Source organism: Capricornis sumatraensis, chromosome 9 (genome assembly GCF_032405125.1).
Source record: "Capricornis sumatraensis isolate serow.1 chromosome 9, serow.2, whole genome shotgun sequence".
In the NCBI taxonomy this organism is placed as follows: domain Eukaryota; kingdom Metazoa; phylum Chordata; class Mammalia; order Artiodactyla; family Bovidae; genus Capricornis; species Capricornis sumatraensis.
The window spans coordinates 46,043,347-46,060,714 of record NC_091077.1 but is presented as its reverse complement, the minus strand read 5'-3'; positions in this window follow the sequence as shown (position 1 = coordinate 46,060,714).

Sequence of the window (17,368 nt, the reverse complement as noted above, 5' to 3'; positions counted from 1 at the left end):
GGGGGCCCTGGTCTCAGCTGAGGGCAGGACGCAGGGGAGACCTAGAAGGAGGTGGGACTGGAGGGAAGTGGGAGGCAGAGAGGCCTCTGAAGGTCAGGCTCAGCCTCAGGTGAGAGCAGGGCCAAAGAGGGGCTCTGGTGGAGACTTAATGTGGCTGTGGGGCCACAGGCCAAAGAGCTGCAGCCGGGAGGAGAGGCAAAAGCCAAATGACCCCACTGTCCCATCAGGGACCATGGCCGAGGGGAGTGCAGGACCCAGCCTTGGGTCCCACCCAGCTATTCTGACCTAGGGAACTCTGTGGCTGCAGAGAGTAGCCAGCTCTGCCCAGCTACACCAGCTGCAGGGTCATCTCTGGAGGGGGTGCTGAGGAATATGCAGGGCTTTAAGAGCCAAGTCCTCTGAGAAATGGCAGAAAGTGCTAGTCCTGCTCTGCCTGAAGAGGACTGGGGAGGTTCATTCAACGTTTAGTGCATGCCTGCCCCTGGTACTGAGGATGGAGAAGTAGGAAACAGACACAGTCCCTGCTCTCATGGACAAGTAAACAAACACGTATAATTACAAACTGAGCTGAGTGCTTTTGAAGAAAAAGAACAGGGTGTTATGAGTAAGAAGAGAAAAAAAAAAGTCCTGCCTCAAACAGAATAGCCAGGCAAGGCTTTTCAGTGGAGGTGGCGCCATCTCTGTCTTTAGTGGCAAGTGTTATCATTTACTGAGCCCTTCAGGGGCTAGAGCCCCCTGCACTTCTCATAGATGAGCACTCTTACCTGCACAGCAGCCTTGCAAGAAGGATCCTCATTGTCCCCTTTCCCTGATGAGGCCCCACAGGCTTAAAGGACTCATACAGTAGGAGTGATGGAGTGGATTCAAACCCTGTCACTCCCCACTCTGCACAAGGCTTCCACATGCCAATTATCATGGACAACTTCAGGGGTGGGGGGCGCTGTCTGATCTTAAAGAGATCATAATTTCTGCTGGCAACATAGGACTTGTTCAGTTGTTAAGTGTCCAGCTCTTTGTGACTGCATGGATCGCAGCATGCCAGGCTCCCCTATCCTTCACTGTCTCCCAGAATTTGTTCCAATTAATGTCCATTGAGTCGGTAATGCTATATCTAACCATTTCATCATCTGCCAGCCCCTTCTTCCTTTGCCTTCAATCTTTCCCAGCATCAGGATCTTTTCCAATGAGTCAGCTTCTCACATCAAGTGGCAAAGTAACATAGGACTGGCCCTCAGAAAACACAGGGCAGACTTGTTCTTACCTGATCCTGACAAAGTGAACCCTAAAGGGCTGCTACAAGCTTAGAGAGGCCACAAATTAGGGTTGCAGGGCAAGAGGCTGGTGCCCAGCACTGCCTTGAAGGCACAGTGGGCACCAAAGGAGAGTGGGGTGAGCCCTTGTGTGCACCCCCCGTAAAGCCCGGTCATTGAGGCAAAGGAACTGAGTCACTCCCCTGGCTTCATGGCCACAATCAGACTGCAGGCCTCCGTCTGGATTCCTGAGTCACCTGGAAGGGCAGGGGGCTCACAGCTAGAAAGGCTGCCTTGCAGGGGGCACTGCCTGAGGAGTCCAAGCCCTGGGGGTGGCTCTGGGTGGCCCTTCACTCCGCATGCCTCAGCCTGCTGCTGCTCCCTGGTAAGATAGTAACAGGGCCTCAGTCACCGAGAGGGTGAATGAGAATGAGAAGGAGGTGGTTTTCTGCCCAGGGACCTCCCCTTCTCCTGGGGTGCTTACTTGGCTCTGGCATCCATGGGGACTTTTGCTGTGGTCTTTGAAAGCAAGAGTTTGAGTTCCACCTCTACCTCTGAGTTGCCTTGGGCAAGAGAGTTAAGGTTCTGAGGCTGTTTCCTCTTTAGTGAAAGGAAATAACAACAATCACTTCACACAGTTGTCTAAAGGAGTAAATGACATCACGCACATAAAGTGTTAGCTGTGGTGCTGGCATACAGTAAGTGCTCAATAATTTGTTGCTTTTGATGGAATTGTGATTGTAGATGCTATTGTTATTATTAACGTGAGCTGTCCTGCCTCTTCTCCTGAGGGCCCTGCGCCCCACTTTTCACATTAATGGGGCTTCTGTAAGTTTCTCAACAGGTTATTTCTGAAAATGTCATTTAGGACCCACCTTGGTTTTCCCTCAGGCTTTGCTGAATGCCATGAACGTGAGTCATGATTGACAGTCCTACTGATTCCCCCACCTGCCCCACCTGCCCCACTCCATCCCACCCCCAGGAGCCCAGCCTGGTGTCCTGCGGTCCAGTCCTCCCACCACACTCCATGGGCAGACCCTGGTAGACCCAGAGGGACCAGGCCCACTTCCTGCTGTTCACTGGGCATGTGGAGGAGAACACGGGCTGGGCCAGTCAGCCCTCTGAGAGATGAGCCTCGGGAACAGTGGGGCACATGCCCAGAGCTCTCCCCAAGGGCTCCCTGCAGTGCGGGGTGAAGATGCCCAAACACTTCTTGTTGTGTTACTTCATTTTACCAACAGCCAACATTAGGCCCTGACTGAGCACTGCATCCCCATGGCAGCACTGTATAAGAATTAGGCAGTATATAAGCACTCGCTCCTCACAGCGGGGAAGGGCTTGCTAGTCTCTCACTGGGAGAAACCGAAACTCAGAGAGGACTGAAAGCTCATCCAAGATGGCCCAGCTCATGGGGAAAAAGGCCAGGACCTGCACTCCAGCCCTCTGCCCAGGGTCCAGCTGCCATCCACTGCACTGTACACCCTCCGACTAGAGGCACATTTGTACTGCGCTGGGGAGGGGGGGGTGGGCTGCGGAGGAGAGAAACAATTATAAATCCAGGTCCAGAGGCTGGACTCAGCTGTCCTCTGGGAGACAGGAAAAGACCCCAGGTCTTGCCTTCACCGAGCTCACTCGGCTGTGTGGGAGAGAAGCAGAGGACCAGGTGACAGCCGGGACTGAGGAAGCCCCAGGGTGGGCAGGCAGGACACAGAGAAGCTGCCTGGCAAAGGCAGGGCCCTGGAATATCAACCATTAAATCCAAACTCCCATTCGGTGTTTTGAGTGTCTCATCTCCTATATGGGTGCTGCCGGTCCGCCTCCCTCTGGGAGCCCTCCCAGGCTTCCTCCCACAGCCCTCCCGGGTGCTGACCTGCCTCCTTGCCCCTCTCGCCACAGGAGCCCCAGTCTTCACACTCCTGTGCTGTCTCTTCACCAGGCCCTGGCCCTTGCCTCCCAATTGACGGTGTAGCCCAGAGCTAGTGTCCACTGACAGAGAGGCTGCAGGGCCTCCACGAGGCACAGCCCCAGAGCCCAGCCATGGGCTGGGGAGCCTGTGGGCCTGTGAATCAGGACGCTGGAGGGGAGCAGGTCTAGAGGCAGGAGGCTGCCTGTGAAGCAGGGTGGAGGCTGGGGGCAGATGAAAGCTGCGCTGGGTGACTGGTCACATGGCCCCACACCTCCCTCTGCACCGTCCCCTGCTGTGGGCTATACATATTTTATTTATCTTGTGAGCCTCATTTTTAGATGAGGAAGCCGAGGCTCGGGGTGTCCAAAGGCACTACAGCTTGAGAGCCTTGGATCCCAGCCTGTCCTACTGCAGACAGAGTCCACAGCTTAACCTCTGTGAGTACAGCCTTCTGGAAGCAGGGCACTAGCAGGCAGGATCTCTTCAGCCCCTGAGACCCAAGATGTATTGGCAAACAGGTGTGGACAGTGACATGTGGAAAAATGTCTGCACACAGTTGGTGCTGAAGAAGGATTTGCTAAATAAAAGAAGCAGAGGGCTGTCTTCCTTTATGCCTTCCTTCACATGACATGTCCTGGCCTCCTGCCTCTCCCCAGTCCTTTCTCTCCTCTCTTGCTTCTTTCCTTATTCCTCTCACCCATTCAACTCCCCGCCATTCAACACAAGCACTGCTTTTAAAAGTGTATCTGAACAACAATGGTTCAAATGTGGGCAAAGCACTTGAACAGACATTTCTCCAAATGAGACACGAATGGCCAATAAGCACATGAAAAGATGCTCAACATCACTAGTCATTGCTGCTGCTGCTGCTGCTGCTGCGTCGCTTCAGTCATGTCTGACTCTGTGCATCTGCACGGACTGCAGCCTACCAGGCTCCTCTGTCCGTGGGATTCTCCAGCAAGAGTACTGGAGTGGGGTGCCATTGCCTTCTTCATCACTAGTCATTCAGTTGACTCGCTCAGTCATGTCCGACTCTTTGTGACCCCATGAATTGCAGCACACCAGGCCTCCCTGTCCATCACCAACTCCCGGAGTTCACTCAAACTCATGTCCATCGAGTCGGTGATGCCATCCAGCCATCTCATCCTCTGCTGTCCCCTTCTCCTCCTGCCCCCAATCCCTCCTAGCATCAGGGTCTTTTCCAGTAAGTCAACTCTTCGCATGAGGTGGCCAAAGTATTGGAGTTTCAGCCTCAGCCTCTTTTCTTCCAATGAATACCCAGGACTGATCTACTCTAGGATGAACTGGTTGGATCTCCTTGCAGTCCAAGGGACTCTCAAGAGTCTTCTCCAGCGCCACAGTTCAAAAGCATCAATTCTTCGGCGCTCAGCTTTCTTCACAGTCCAACTCTCACATCCATACATGACCACTGCAAAAACCATAGCCTTGACTAGATGGACCTTTGTTGGCAATGTAATATCTCTGCTTTTTAATATTCTATCTAGGTTAGTCATAACTTTCCTTCCAAGGAGTAAGCGTATTTTAATTTCATGGCTGCAGTCACCATCTGCAGTGATTTTGGAGCCCAAAAAAATAAAGTAGGACACTGTTTCCACTGTTTCCCCATCTATTTCCCATGAATTGATGGGACCAGATGCCATGATCTTCGTTTTCTGAATGTTGAGCTTTAAGCCAAGTTTATCACTCTCCTCTTTTACTTTCATCAAAAGGCTTTTGAGTTCCTCTTCACTTTCTGCCATAAGGGTGGTGTCATCTGCATATCTGAGGTTATTGATATTTCTCCCAGCAATCTTGATTCCAGCTTGTGTTTCTTCCAGTCCAGCATTTCTCATGATGTACTCTGCATATAAGTTAAATAAGCAGGGTGACAATATACAGCCTTGACATACTCCTTTTCCTATTTGGAACCACTCTGTTGTTCCAGTTCTAACTGTTGCTTCCTGACCTGCATATAGGTTTCTCAAGAGGCAGGTCAGGTGGTCTGGTATTCCCATCTCTTTCAGAATTTTCCACAGTTTATTGTGATCCACACAGTCAAAGGCTTTGGCATAGTCAATAAAGCAGAAATAGATGTTTTTCTGGAACTCTCTTGCTTTTTTGATGATCCAGCGGATGTTGGCAATTTGATCTCTGGTTCCTCTGTCTTTTCTAAAACCAGCTTGAACATCAGGAAGTTCATGGTTCACGTATTGCTGAAGCCTGGCTTGGAGAATTTTGAGCATTACTTTACTAGCGTGTGAGATGAGTGCAATTGTGCGGTAGTTTGAGCATTCTTTGGCATTGCCATTCTTTGGGATTGGAATGAACACTGACCTTTTCCAGTCCTGTGGCCACTCCTGAGTTTTCCAAATCTGCTGGCATATTGAGTGCAGCACTTTCACAGCATCATCTTTCAGGATTTGAAATAGCTCAACTGGAATTCCATCACCTCCACTAGCTTTGTTCATAGTGATGCTTTCTAAGGCCCACTTGACTTCACATTCCAGGATGTCTGGCTCTAGGTGAGTGATCACACCATCATGATTATCTTGGTCGTGAAGATCTTTTTTGTACAGTTCTTCTGTGTATTCTTGCCACCTCTTTTTAATATCCTCTCCTTCTGTTAGGTCCATACCATTTCTGTCCTTTATCGAGCCCATCTTTGCATGAAATGTTCCCTTGGTATCTCTAATTTTCTTGAAGAGATCTCTAGTCTTCCCCATTCTGTTGATTTCCTCTGTTTCCTTGCATTCATCTCTAAGGAAGGCTTTTTTATCTCTCCTTGCTATTCTTTGGAACTCTGCATTCAAATGGGAATATCTTTCTTTTTCTCCTTTGCTTTTCACTTCTCTTCTTTTCACAGCTATTTGTAAGGCCTCCCCAGACAGCCATTTTGCTTCTTTTGCATTTCTTTTCCATGGGGATGGTCTTGATCCCGGTCTCCTGTACAATCTCATGAACCTCCGTCCATCGTTCAGCAGGTACTCTGTCTATCAGATCTAGTCCCTGAAATCTATTTCTCACTTGCACTGTATAATCATAAGGGATTTGATTTAGGTCATACCTGAATGGTCTAGTGGTTTTCCCTACTTTCTTCCATTTAAGTCTGAATTTGGCAATAAGGAGTTCATGATCTGAGCCACAGTCAGCTCCTGGTCTTGTTTTTGCTGACTGTATAGAGCTTCTCCATCTTTGGCTGCAAATCTGATTTTGGTGTTGACCATCTGGTGATGTCCATGTGTAGAGTCTTCTCTCGTGTTGTTGGAAGAGGGTGTTTGCTATGACCAGTGCGTTCTCTTGGCAAAACTCTATTAGCCTTTGCCCTGCTTCGTTCCGTACTCCAAGGCCAGATTTGCCTGTTACTCCAGGTGTTTCTTGACTTCCTACTTTTGCATTGCAGTCGCCTATAATGAAAAGGACATCTTTTTTGGGTATTAGTTCTAAAAGGTCTTGTATGTCTTCATAGACCCATTCAACTTCAGCTTCCTCACCGTTACTGGTTGGGGCATAGGCTTGGATTACTGTGATATTGAATGGTTTGCCTTGGAAATAAACAGAGATCATTCTGTCATTTTTGAGATTGCATCCAAGTACTGCATTTTGGACTCTTTTGTTGACCATGATGGCTACTCCATTTCTTCTAAGGGATTCCTGCCCACAGTAGTAGATGTAATGGTCATCTGAGTCAAATTCACCCATTCCAGTCCATTTTAGTTTGCTGATTCCTAGAATCTATGTTCACTCTTGCCATCTCCTGTTTGACCACTTCCAGTTTGCCTTGATTCATGGACCTAACATTCCAGGTTCCTATGCAATATTGCTCTTTACAGCATCGGACCTTGCTTCTATCACCAGTCACATCCACAACTGGGTATTGTTTTTGCTTTGGCTCCATCCCTTCATTAGCGAGATATAAATCGAAACCACTAGGAGATACCACTAGTGTATTATGATGGCTCTTACCAAAAAAGCAGAAAATAACAAGTGTCAGTGAGGATGTGGAAAAATTGAAACCTTTGTGCATTGCTGGTAGAAATGTAAAATGGTGCTGCTGTGGAAAACAGCACAACTATCTCTTAAAAAAACAACAACATAGAATTACTATATGACCCAGATATTTCACTTCTGGGTATAAACCAAAGAGAAACAAAAGCAGGGACTCAAACAGATATTTATACACCCATGTTCATAGCATTATTAACAATAGCCTAAAAGTGGAGCAACCCACGTCCATCAACAGATGAATAAACAAAATGTAGGATACTACTCAGCTTTGAAACAGCAGGAAACTCTGACAGACACTACAACATGAAGGAACCTTGAAGACTCTGTGCTAAGCAACATAAGCCAATCGCAAAACAGCAGACGCTGTGCGATTCCAGCCAGGAGGCACCCGGAGTAGGCACACTCATACAGACAGGCGGGAAGGTGGGCGGGGAGGGGGGTGAGGGAGGGGAGGGGAGTGGGAGTTCCTGTGTAATGCATATAGCGCTTCACTTGGGGATGATGAAACATTCTGAAGAGAGATGATGGTGATGGTTACAGTAAGTACGATATGAATGTACTTAATGCCACTGAATTCTGTACTTTAAAAAAGGTTAAAATGGCAAATTTCATGCTATGTGCATTTTCAACTTTTTTTTTTTTTAACGTGTATCTGTGTTTATGCCTCTGCCTACCCAGAGAGACATTCAGAGGGTGGTACCCAGGATTTCTGGAGGCTGAACCCACCACCAGAGCCTGTCTGCTGCTTGCTGGAAGGATTTTCCCTGCAGCCCTCTTCAGCGGGCACCCTTTGAGGCCCCAGTTACAGCTGAGCCCCATGTGGCCCCCACCCCATCCTCCATCCCTCTGTGCAGCAGAACATTGGGACCTCATTAAAGTCCCTACTAAGTGTCTGCTCTGCGGCCAAGAGAAAGTAAGTGGGGCCAATCACTTTGCTGTAAGTTTAGCATAAAATTAAATAATAGGTTTGCCACTGCCTTTTCTTTTTAAACTGAGCTTCTCTGCCAAAACACTAAACAAGACAATCTACAGAACATTACATATGTACGGTACCATTTTTATTTTTATACATGCACAGAGAAATTTCTGGATGTGCACAGTGTTAACAGCAGGTACCTTTGGGTGGTGGGAAACAGGATTTTTTTTTCATTTTTCACTGAGCATGTTTCCTACTTTAGTCATGACAGGATGAATCAAATATTATTTTTAAAATGCAAGAAACTGTGATCTGCAGGACAGCGAGTGGCCTTCTGCCTATAGGTCCCTGTCCTTACCCTAGAGGGGTCAGTCACCACCTCCCCGGGATGAAGTGTCAACGCCCAGGATTCAGTCTCACACACGGAGGGGGAACAGGCCAGTAATGACAGGTGGTGTCAAGTAAATCTTTACAGATTTTGACAGAAATGAAAATTTTTGTTTTCAAATACTTTCTTCTTTAAACAGATGTCAGATTAGTAGGTGCCAAGAGGAGTGTTCAGAGATTAGAATTTGTAATGAGCTTGTATTGCGAAGCAGAGAGAACTCAGTTTAAAATGGCTCTCGTAAGCGGGGCACCCACCCATGTCCCCTTTGTCCCCTCACCCTCTCAGTCCTCCAACTCAGCAGCCTATTTACACTCTCACCTTGCCTGCACACATACACGTGCACACATGCACACACACACACACCGGTGTGCCTGCCAGCCAGCGTGATCATGGAATCTTTATTAAAGAGGTCCAAATTACCAAGGTTTTACTGCACTACTAAAAATAGTCATGCTTACTTAGCCTGTTTAATAAGCACACCATTTCTAATTTTTCTGCCTGAGTAAACTGAAACATCATTCCAGAAATACATTTTTACTGAAACAAGAAGGCTTGTTTTTTCCTTCTTCGTTCATACCCTCTTCTCCCTCTTTCCCCTTCTGCCTCTTCTCTCCGTCCCCTGTGTCCCCCTTGGCCCCCCACCCTTCTCTTTGTGAAATTTCAAAACACAAAGGGGAGAGGAACAGTAATTTGGACTTGGCTTTTACGCAAAATGGACCAATTTTTTTTAAGTGTTGGTAATTTGTCCCGAAAATGGATATAGGGAGTTGGGCTGGAAAGGCTTTGAAGAATGGGCTTTTATGAGTGGAAAATGAGGCCTGAGTGTGTGGGAATGTGAGCTCTGCCTCCCTGCGTGCCTGGGACGGTGCGGCACGTGTGATGACCGCGGCTGAGAGCGCCATTACCACCATTATCACATTATATGATTAGCATTCAGCAGAATCAGACAAAGCATATTAACCCATTTAATTGAACCAAGGGCTTAACGTCCCAGTGACTTCACGGAAAGTGCTTGGCAAACCCTCCAAGACATTGCAGCCACAAAGCAGCCAGCCACTTTGCTGCTTGCCGGGCTGTGGCGGGGCCTGTGAGGGTTTCCCCAAACTGTTCCCTCCTGTGGCCTCTCTGGGAACTTTCCAGGACACACTGGGATGGATGCTGAGCCCCACCCTTACTCTAGCCTTTTCACGCACACACCTCTCTCTTCCTTTGGGCAAACCTGATCTAATAAAGGATATTTTTAAACAAAACACACACACACAGAGGACAGTGTGGCAAAGGGCCCCTCCTCCATCTCCCAAGCTAGCACTCCTGTTGAGTCACGGAGGCTGGTCCCTGAGTACAGGACACTGCTCATGGCTCCTCCTGAGCCTGGTGTCCACACCTCCAAAGCTGCTGCTTCTTCCCCCGTCTCCTGCTGAGGCCACCCCAGGGAAATCCCCTGGGGATGGCTCACTGAGACTGGCCCAACGCATCAAGGCAAAAATGCCCACTGAGCCCAAGGTTGGGAGAGGTGCCTGGGGGAGGCCGGGACCCTCTGGATTCTAGCCCCTGGCCTGGGCTCCTTGTCCCTTGCTGGAACCCAGCTTTCCTCTTCTGTCAGTGGGCACTGGACCTGCCTGCCTGCTTCCTGGAGTCTGCTGGCAGGGTTTGAAGGAACCATGGATGTGACCAGTATGTAAGGCTTTCGGTTGGGCTGTTGCTTAAATTGTCCTTTATCATTTCACCAACTTCCCACCACTGGAGAATCTCTGAGTGGGAAAGCTCTTTCTTGGTCAACACGCCTAGCCTCCTCCCCATTAGATTCTTACTCAGAGCTCCTGCCAGCTGGCTGCACAGGGAAATATCTCACTCGATTTCACTGGGGACGATGGCCAGCAGGCCTCAGCAGGTATGCTGCACTGCCCCCACATCCTCCACCAAGACAGGAGCTACCACTTGAGTGAGACGGCATCACCTTCTCACCCTGAAGTCCATTTCCGTGGGGTCTGGGCAGCAAGGCACAGCGAGATCCCATCACAGGCCCGGCCCAGCCAACCTCCGGGGGTGAGAGCCAGAGACCAGCAGGGTAAGAGTGTGGACTTTGGAGCTAGACAGGACCTGGGTTTCTCTATACCCAAGTGCAGCACTACCACTTGCTGCCACATAACCTCTGTAAGCCTCAGTTTCCTCATTTGCTCAATGGGAATAAATGTGAAAAGCTATGTGTAGTGTTTGGCACTGTGCCTGTGACATGCCAGGATCAAAACACCTCCTGGGTCTCTGCTGCCTGCTTTCTCCCTCCACACTGGGACTCTGAAGCTGACTGATGTCAGCTGGTCTATCACTGGGATCCAGGTAACCTCCAGCATAACTTCTCAGTTCACAGCCCTCCTCACCTGGTCCTAGAGGAATTAAGGTCTGATTTAAGGACAGGTATGAAAGTTCAAGGGTGAGAGGATGAAAAAGGAGCTATCAAGGCTAATCAGAGAAATCTGGGAAGGCTTCCTCTTAAAGGGGACCTGATGCTGAGTCATGATGGACAGGGCGATGGAAATGGGTGTGCAGGAGTGAAGGTGGGCTGGGCAAAGGGGAACCCTGGGAGATACGGGGAGAGGAAGCAGAGATAGAATAGAGGAAATTTAAGTGCTTAGGTACAGGGCAGCAGACTGTTCTCAGAGAGGAAGCAGGGATCAGAACAGGTCAGGTTACTGCCCTGCTTCCAATTGCCAAGCCCAGGTCCTTAGGATCCTGCTTAGCATATGTCCCCAGGCTCCCCCCGCCCTTGCTTGCACTGCGGGCTGCAGCCACACCAGCTTCTTTCCTTTGTGTCTGCAGTTCTTTCTGCCTGGAATGCCCTTCCATCCAGCACAGGCATAGTTGTGCATGCACACATATGCACACTCACACATATGCACACTGTTAAACATTTTTTCCTTTTATTTTTTTGCTACACCATGCATCATGTAGGATCTTAGTTCCCTGACCAGGGATTGAACCTGGGCCCTTGGCAGTGAGAGCATGGAACCCTAACTGCTGGACCACCAGGGAATTCCCAGAACTTTTTTCAAGATGAAAACTGTGTTGTTTTTTCCAATTACAAAGACATATTGATTCTTAAAATTCAAAAGGTTCAGAAAAGAGTGAGGACAAAGTCAAGACCACCGTCCCAGCACTAATATGATTATCCGTCCAGACATCACTCAGCATACACACATGTGCATGTACATATGTTACCCACTCTCACTCACTGTTATATAAAAGACATATCACGTGTAACTTTAGAAGCCACTTTTTCAATCATATAATATCAAGAACATCTACTCTTATCAGCAAATCACTGTTTTAAGGGCCACATGTATGGACTCATACTAACTCAACCAGTCTCCTCACCAGTGGGAGCTGATTTCTTTTGCTGTGTTTCCATCACATCTCGGTGCATTGTCATTTGGCTCTTCAGGATAATTTCATAAGCAGAACTGTTGGGCCACAGGAACACACGAGTAAAATCTCATGCACACTGCCTTCTGAGAAAGCCACACCTCTCTGCACTGCCAAAAGTGGACAGGGTACCATCTCCATGCCCTGGCCAAGACTAGGTTTTGTCTATCATATTTGCCACTTGAAAGGAACTATCTCACTGCCAGTGTGTGTGTGTGGTTTTATTTCTCCCTTTCCAAATGGTGCACGTATGGACAGTTCTGCACCTGGGTTTTTCCACCTAACACTTCTTTCACACCTTTTCCACTTGCTCATTTGTGAATCAGGTAAAAAGTCACTGACACAGGTCAAGAACCTCCCAAAGCACCCCCCTGGATGCCCACAGCTTCTCCGCTTGCTGATGAGGTGTCAGAAGGCACAGGAGCAGGCAGAGGGCCAGAAAGGACTGACCACAGCATCACCACCTAGGAGGCAGCCTCCTGGGCCCGGGGCCGCTCTGCACAGCCCTGCCTGACAAGGCCGGCTCATCCTGCCTGCTGAGCTCATGCCTGCTCGGAGCGTCCCATCAGCCCAGCCAAGCCTCCCTGGGCCTGCTTGACTGGAACCCAGGGAAGGGTGATTTCTAAGCCAAACCCCTCTTCTGCCCAGGCTATAATTTCCTGATTAGGCACCACCGTCACCACCCATCTGCACACACTGATTGCTTCCTGCCACCCTTTCCATCCCTGGAGCTCCCAGGGCTGCTAAGTCAGGACCCACTGGGCCAGCAGACTTCAGAGCCTCCACGAGGCAACAAGAAGGGGCCAGGAAACTGGCTAAATGAGGCTGGTCTGAGGGACCACCCCTCCTCCTCCCAGAGGCAGGCCCTGCTCTGGAGGGAATCATGGTTTGATTTTTAGAGTTCAACAAATCGCTTTGATAAGAAAGAACAAGGCTGCTGTGAGACTGCAGAGGGGGCCATGTATGATCTGTGTTCAGATACTGCCTCTGCCCCCCAATGATGATCTCACCAAGTAACAGTCTTTCTGAGTGTTGTCTGCCCACTTGTAAGATGAGGATAACATTTCCCTAGAGGATTGTTGCACAGTATCATAGCAGAGTGGTTAAGAGCCAGAAATGCTTGGTTCTTCCCTCTTAGTTATATAGCCTTGGGTACATTGCCTCTGTGAACCTCAGTTTTGCCACCTGTTTAATGGGAATAATGAAAGTGCCTAAGCGTTGTTATGAGATTCAAATCATGTATGTCAAAGTATTTGAAACAGAACTACTGATAAAAACAGAAGGTGGTATTTTCCACAGTCAACAGAGAGAATAGGTCACACCTCTGGAGCCTTGGCTGAACCTCTGCTTGGACTCTTCCTTCACTGGTCCAGCAGCATGTTTTGAAGATTCTTTTCAGCTCACGCCGCAATCCTAGACATCAAGGCCCCAGTGGGGAAGGAGGAAGTCAATGGGCAGTCGTGCTCTCAGGATCCTGAACTGGGGCAATGGGGGGCCTCTGCTGTGAGAGGTCATTGTCTCATTACCAGATTACAAAAGTTGGGGGTCAACCTAAGAATTTTACAGCAGACTTTTCATCCCTCGTTGGCCTCTTCATGCCTCCTTTTGAGACCTCAGTTTCACTTTACAGAAAGCCAGTCACACTTAGTGCCATTACCCTCAGAAGTACTTCATTGCAGCTGGGGGCTCAGTGATGGTTTTAACTCTCAACATATCCCAATTTTAGCCTAGGAGGTCCCTATGACAAATGGTCTTCTTATAAGGTAGATCCCACGTAGTCAGATCTCTTCATGGGGCTCCATTTTCCACAGACAAGGTTCAGCAACCAGAAATCATTCCTCAATAATTCCCATCATTCACGGGCTCTCTCCAGGAGTGTCAGTGGGGATCCAGTTCTCACCCAACGAGGATGCCTGCTGTCCCCACCTGTCCCATTTCCATTCTCGCCCTCCAGCTGGTTCAGTCTCGGTTCAGAGCCTCTGACTCGTGGCCTCAGCTTTCACTTCCTTCTTCCTCCCTGTCCCAGCTCCTATCCTGTAGGTCTAGTGAGCCTCTCCCATTAACCTTGCTTCTCCGCCATGGAGGAGCAGCCAGGAGCCGACCAAGGAAGCACCAACGTTCCCCTTTCCTTCCGGCTCTCCAGCCCTGCCTCTCCCATATCCCCAGGGCTCCAGTGCACCAAACCTCAGGTGAAATCAGAGCAAGAACTCGGGGAGGTGCAGCACGTGGCTGACCATGCACAGAGGACATTCTCGGTGCAGAGTGTAGGGCAGAGTGAGGTGAGCGCATGTTGGTAAATCTTACCCCGTTACACTGAGTGCCTTTCTCATTTCCCAGCCCCTGTAACTAGAATCAACAATGATTACCTCTCCTTCCCCAGTAGCCTAGTTAGGAATTCAGAGCCATCTTCTCCTGACCTGGTGAAGGGCAGTTTGTTTCAGGTGTCCCGTCTCACCCGCCATTTGGGGAGAACTTCAAGGTGTGCAGTTTCCAGCATCTCAGTATTGAGTTTTTAGGGACTGTTGGAATAAAGAGGAGCACTTATAGTCTCAGTCACTGCCTGGATTTCCATATTACAGAGACTGTTTCCTGCTGGTGGAATCAACAAGCAGTTAAAAAAAAAAAAACGAAAAAAAAGCCGGCCACCTTCCAAACACCTCTAGCCTTGGATTCCATATTCCTTCCTATAAGAGCTGGGGGAGGGCCTGGGAGTGACCGGAAGACTTGAGCCCAGGTCCTGGGTATCCCACTGCAGCCCCAAACTACCCAGCTGGCAGGATGGAGATAGGCAAGCCATCTGGGGACAGCTCTGCCGGATCCCCGGGTAGGGGGGCGGTGGGTAGGAGGAGGGTCCTGCTTTCCACCACCAGGCCCGGGCAAGCAGAGCCACTTGTGCCCGAAGCAAATCAACTGAAAGCCTTGGCCAAGCCTGTTTGAGTTGGTGAGAGCCCAAGTGGGAATTCCAATCTGCCAGTGTTTGCTCTGCAGGCAAATAGAGCCAAACAGAAATGCTGCTTGGGGACTTTACGCCAAATATCCACTGGCTTGTGCTGCCAGCAGTGCTGAGCCAGCCCTCTGCACATCACCCTCTCCCAGTTCCTGCTCTGTGAAAGCCTTCTGCTGGTGCCCTGCCAGGCAGAGTGCCCTTCTACACCGCAGCCCTGCGGCCCATGCCTGGGCTTCCCTCCTGGGCCCCAGGCCCTGAAGGTCCAACAGGCCATCTGGCCACCCTGCACCAGCTCCACCTGGAGGCCCATTCTCCCCGACTCCTAGGTTCCTGACCTCAGCTTCCTGCTCTCAGCTCCATACCTTCAACCCCTGGTACTGTGTCACTGGCCCTGCCCCGCTCAGCCCCTGGCCAGGCCAGCCCACTGCAGCTGGCCACATAGCAGAGGCGGAGCTGACAGCCGGGAAGCACGGGCCATAGCTGACTGTGTCTTTTTATTTTTTTTAACACTCTCAGGTGCATTTTATTTGATCCTTATAGCGAGACATGAGTTCAGTCCCTGGGTCGGGAAGATCCCCTGGAGGATGAAATTGCTACCCATTACTGTATTCTTGCCCGGAAAACCCCATGGACAGAGGAGCCTTGTGGCCTACAGTCCGTGGGGTCACGAAGAGTCAGACATGACTGAGCAACAAACACTATGGCTAAAGAGTTTTATCAGCCCATTTCTCAGACGAAATAGCTAAGGTTTCAAAAGACCAGACACCTTGCCCAAGGCCACCTGATTAAGGAACCCCTGCCTCCTGACTCTAAAACCGTGGTACTCACAAACTTGCCTCCCTGAGGAATTTTTGAAACCTTTTGTTCACCCCCAGAGGCCTAGGGCAGTTCCTGCATGTTTCCTTGTGAAAGCAGGGGAGGTGTTTTCACGTTCCCCCAAGCAACACTGGCACATTCAGAGTGGAGAGCTGGCAACATCTGCCTTGTCCCAGCCCTAAATCAGAGCCACTGCCTGAGGCCGGCACGCTGGGCTGTCTGGGCTGTACCCACTAGAGGCCCCCTAGAAGCCCCCAACCTGGAGTCACCCCCTTCACTGCTAGGCACTGGAGGCATCCCTCGCTTACTTCAGGGCCCCCTCCAGGGCACAGAGTTCTCTCCAGTACGGGAAGGGGCGAGGCCACGCTTCCTGCCCTCGGAGGGCTCCCCCGCGGCACGGCGCTGGGCCTCGGCCTCGTGCTCCAGAGCAGTCCTTCTCGGCAGCTTCGCACGATACTCAGTTTGGTCCTGAGCGTGAACATCTGCAGATGGAAACGATTTGAGGATCTCAGAGGACACATGCTCTCCACAGTCAAGCAATTACTGTCACTTCCTCAGGGACATTTCTTCTCAGCCATTCTAGGCAACCATAGGAAGCAAGAGGGCCAGGAGGAGACTGTGGCTTTCTCATCACGGAACCCCCAGCACAACTCAGGAAACAGCAGTAAAGGCTTCCGCAGGCCCTTGTCTTCCTCTGGCTTCAGGGGTGCCATCATCCAGGCCTGGAGCTCACGGACCCGCCATGGGACTTTGTCCAGCCATTCTCAATTCTATGTGTTTTTCTACTTATCGGCCTCCCCAGGGTGGGCCTGGGCCTTCCTGTACTCGGCAATAGAAGCTGGTCTCCCACCCTAGCCTGACCCAGAACTCACCACTTGTCCAAGAAGAGGGCGCTGCCAAGTTGACAGGCCTCAAGAACACTCCCCAGAAACAAGAGCAGAGCAGGCATTGATGGACCTCCAGTCTGGCCAGATGGGAGCAAGGGGTGCCAGCCACCACCCCACCCCCCACCACCACCTGGGCCTTCAGATGGCTCCAGCACTGGTGGGCCAGGGCCTTGCCGACTGCGGGACTCATCTGGCCAGGGATGACACGGAAAAGGCTGCCTTTTGAGTAAAGGGTTCTAACTAAGGGAAGGGAGCAGCCCAAATGCCTGATGCTGCCACTCTTCTGGGGCACCACTATCACCGTGAGCCTCAGGAAGAGCAGAGCAGAATTCCAGAGAGAGACCTCCATGGCACTACGTGCACAGAGAGAGCTGTAACCCTGCCAGCATGGGGGAGCCCACACAGGCGAGCCAGCAGAGCTTCCTGGGCCAGTGGGGCCACACCAGGCCACAGGAGCCATGCTCCCTCATGGGGCTGTGGGAGGCCCTTCTCAGTCCAGGGTCCAGGTGGCTTTCCCAGGAGCCCAGTGGGACCTGGCTGCGGGGGTCGAGGGAAGGGAGAGCCAGCGTGGCCCCCAGGTGTGGCCTCTGGCCAAGGTGAGCCTTGAGCTCCTCTCTCCCCACTCCTCATTCCCAAGGCCTCACTATGTCATGTGAGGACGAATCAGACATCACGGGCACTGACTCGGGTCAGCTCCCAAAGGTGGACAGATGTCACGATCACAGCAGCAGCCACACAGAGGTCAACTCAGAAAACATGTGTTTAATGGGGGGTGGTGGGGGGAGGCGGGTCACAGCCCACGAGGCCCACGGTGGCTGGGTGCCCACATCCAG